The sequence below is a fragment of the Triticum aestivum genome, chromosome 2D (assembly GCF_018294505.1).
Source record: "Triticum aestivum cultivar Chinese Spring chromosome 2D, IWGSC CS RefSeq v2.1, whole genome shotgun sequence".
Taxonomy (NCBI): domain Eukaryota; kingdom Viridiplantae; phylum Streptophyta; class Magnoliopsida; order Poales; family Poaceae; genus Triticum; species Triticum aestivum.
In genome coordinates this window covers 525,330,560-525,334,623 of record NC_057799.1, presented here as the reverse complement: position 1 = coordinate 525,334,623, position 4,064 = coordinate 525,330,560, and positions in this window count along the sequence as shown.

The following is a 4,064-nucleotide window of genomic DNA, read 5'->3' as shown; positions in this document are numbered from 1 at the left end:
GCGGGGGTGCTGGCGCCCTTATCCTCCCCGTCGCCGGCGAGGGGGTGCGGCTGGGACGGCCCCTGTTCCGACCCCGGTCGGGGGAACAGGGAAGGGGACGCGGGGGGAGAGGTGGGCTGGGCCGGGGGGGTCGGGGGTGGCGGCCCAGTTTGGGCCGGGGGTCCAGTGGGGGGAAAGGGGCCTTCCCCTTTTTTTCTTTTTCCCTGTATGTTCTGTTTTCTGTTTTCTTTTTATTTGTTTATTTCCTTTTCTGTTTTATTTCATTTAAAAGTATTTAGGTATTTTATAAAAATGTGTTTTCTCCACCATAATTATCAGTGCAATTTCTAGCAGTGCCCGAACATTTTTGTTTAAATTTTTGAAAACTTTTATTTTCCACTTTAAATTTAATTGAAGTTTGAATTAGGAGTTTGAAAAGAAATGTGTTCCAAATGTGATCAAGCCCTGTTTAGCAACATGATTAGCTTAATCACAGAGGGTTACTGTAGCATGATCCTCAGGGTGTTACAGTGGCCCGCCGACAGGAGCCGTCTGAGCAACGCGGGCGGTGAGGGCAGCCCGACGCTCAGCTCGAGCACGGCGAGCGTCCGCCATGGTGACGACGGAGCGACGAACTGATGGAAGGGAAGCTACGGCGCACCCCTACGGTTCAAACACTGGGGTGCGCGCGGAGTCTTTCCCTCCTACCGATCTACGCCCTAGCTCGCTAAGATCTCGCGGACGAATTCGACGAACTCGCAATACAAAGAGACACGAGATTTATACTGGTTCGGGCCACCGTTGTGGTGTAATACCCTACTCCAGTGTGATGGTGGTGGATTGCCTCTTGGGCTGATGATGAACAGTACAGAGGGAAGAACAGCCTCCTGAGGTTGAGGTGTTCTTGTGCTTGGTGGCTTAGCGGGTGAGAGCTGGATGAACTGCTCGATCAGATGCCCCCTACTGTGGTGGCTAGCTCTACTTATATAGGCCCTAGTCCTCTTCCCAAATATTGAGCGGGAAGGGAGCCAACAACGGCGGGCAAATTTGAAGGGGGACAACTAGTACAAGCTATCCTAACAAAAGTGGTCTTCGCCTGCGAAAGGCTCTGGTGGTGACGCCGTCTTGGGCTCCACGATGACCTCCGCCTTGCCGTCCTCCTGGTCTTGGTCTCGTTGCACCGATATAGCAACCTTTGCCTGATGCCTCGGTACTCCTCGCCTGCGCTGGCCTCCTTAGCACCAAAGAGGAAACAAGGACGCTGCGTGCGCTGGCGCCCGCCTGGTGTCAATCGTCATGGCTCACGTCACGAGAGCCTCGCGAGGTTCGCCCCGCCTTGATATCTCCGCTCCTCGTGAGCCTGCCTGACTATGCCACTCCTGAAGAGGTCTTGTGTCGTCCACCTCGTGAGGCTTGGCCCCTCGCGAGGGTCTTGGATGCCTTGTTGGTGAAGATGGGCCGTACGGCCTGCCAGCTTAGCCACGCCGTGGGCCGCAGGCAGGCAAGTCTGGGGACCCCCGTTCCCAGAACGCCGACATCGTTGGATCCACTACCCACCAGGGCGCACCTAGGGCCTCTGGCGCGCCCTGGTGCCTAGTGGGCCCCATGGGCCTCCTCTCGTGTGCTCCTTTGGCTCCCTGGGTGTCTTCTGGGCAGAAAAAATCTTCAAAAGGTTTCGTGGCATTTGGACTTTGTTCGGTATTGATATTCTGCAAAGTAAAAACAAGCAAAAAACAACAACTCGCACTGGGCACTATGTCAATAGGTTAGTCCCAAAAATGATATAAAGTTGCGAGAAAATGTATATAAAACATCCAAGATTGATAATATAACAACATGGAACAATAAAAAATTATAGATACGTTGGAGACGTATCACCGCTTCCAACCCAGGGGAGCAGGTAGTCTTTGTCCCCCACCTCGTCGGGGGTTTAGGGTTCCCGCTGCACCCGTTCGTGCGCGGGTTAATGTTCTACTTGCTACGTTCCCCATCAGTGGTATCAGAGTCAGGTCTATGTGTAGATGATATGCACGAGTAGAACACAAAGAGTTGTGGGCGATCATAGTCATACTGCTTACCACCAACGTCTTATTTTGATTCGGCGGTATTGTTGGATGAAGCGGCGTGGACCGCCTTACATGACCACGTTCATGAGACCGGTTCCACCGACAAACATGCAACTTGTTTTGCATAAAGGTGGCTGGCGGGTGTCTGTTTCTCCAACTTTAGTTGAATCGAATTTGACTATGGCCGGTCCTTGTTGAAGGTTAAAATAGCACACTTGACGAAAAATCATTGTGGTTTTGATGTGTAGGTAAGAACGGTTCTTACTAGAAGCCCGTAGCAGCCACGTAAAACTTGCAACAACAAAGTAGAAGACATCTAACTTGTTTTTGCAGGGCTGGTTGTGATGTGATATGGTCAAGACATGATGTCATATACGTTATTGTATGAGATGATCATGTTTTATAAAAGTTATCGGCAACTAGCAGGCGCCTTATGGTTGTCGCTTTATTGTATGAAATGCAATCACCATGTAATTGCTTTACTTTATTACTATGCGTTAGCGATAGTTGTAGAAGCAATAGTTGGCGAGATGGTCACCAAAAACACATAACTCATAATACAAATCGTCATCGAACGTTAAGAGTGCGGACCCTACGAGTTCGAGAACTATGTAGACATGACGGAGACACATCTCCGATCAATAACCAACAACGGAACCTTGATGCTCATATTGGTTCCTACATATTCTACGAAGATCTTTATCGGTCAAACCGCAATGACAACATACGTCATTCCCTTTGTCATCGGTATGTTACTTGCCCGAGATTCGATCGTCGGTATCCTCATACCTAGTTCAATCTCGTTACCGTCAAGTCTCTTTACTCATTCCGTAATGCATCATCCCGTAACTAACTCATTAGTTACATTGCTTGCAGGGCTTATCATGATGTGCATTACTGAGAGGGCCCAGAGATACCTCTTCGATACTCGGAGTGACAAATCCTAATCTCGATCTATGCCAACCCAACAAACACCTTGGGAGACACCTGTAGAACATCTTTATAATCACCCAATTACGTTGTGACGTTTGATAGCACACAAGGCGTTCCTCCAGTATTCGGGAGTTGCATAATCTCATAGTCAAAGGAATATGTATAAGTCATGAAGAAAGCAATAGCAATAAAACTTAACGATAATTATGCTAAGCTAATGGATGAGTCTTTTCCATCACATCATTCTCCTAATGATGTGATCCCGTTCATCAAATGACAACGCATGTCTATGGTCAGGAAACTTAACCATCTTTGATGAACGAGCTAGTCAAGTAGAGGCATACTAGGGACACTTTGTTTTGTCCATGTATTCACACATGTATCAAGTTTTCGGTTAATACAATTCTAGCATGAATAATAAACATTCATCATGATATAAGGAAATATAAATAACAACTTTATTATTGCCTCTAGGGCATATTTCCTTCAGTCTCCCACTTGCACTAGAGTCAGTAATCTAGATTACATTGTAATGATTCTAACACCCATGGAGTCTTGGTGCTGATCATGTTTTGCTCGTGGAAGAGGCTTAGTCAACGGGTCTGCAACATTGAGATCCGTATGTATTTTGCAAATCTCTATGTCTCCCTCCTTGACTTGATCGCGGATGGAGTTGAACCGTCTCTTGATGTGTTTGGTTCTCTTGTGAAATCTAGATTCCTTCGCTAAGGCAATTTCTCCAGTATTGTCACAAAAGATTTTCACTGGACCCGATGCACTAGGTATTACACCTCGATCGGATATGAACTCCTTCATCCAGACTCCTTCATTTGCTGCTTCTGAAGCAGCTATGTACTTCGCTTCACACGTAGATCCCGCCACGACGCTCTGCTTGAAACTGCACCAACTGACAGCTCTACCATTCAACATAAATACGTATCCGGTTTGCGACTTAGAGTCATCCGGATCAGTGTCAAAGCTAGCATCGACGTAACCATTTATGACAAGCTCTTTGTCACCTCAATAAATGAGAAACATATCCTTAGTCCTTTTCAGGTATTTCAGGATGTTCTTGACTGCTGTCCA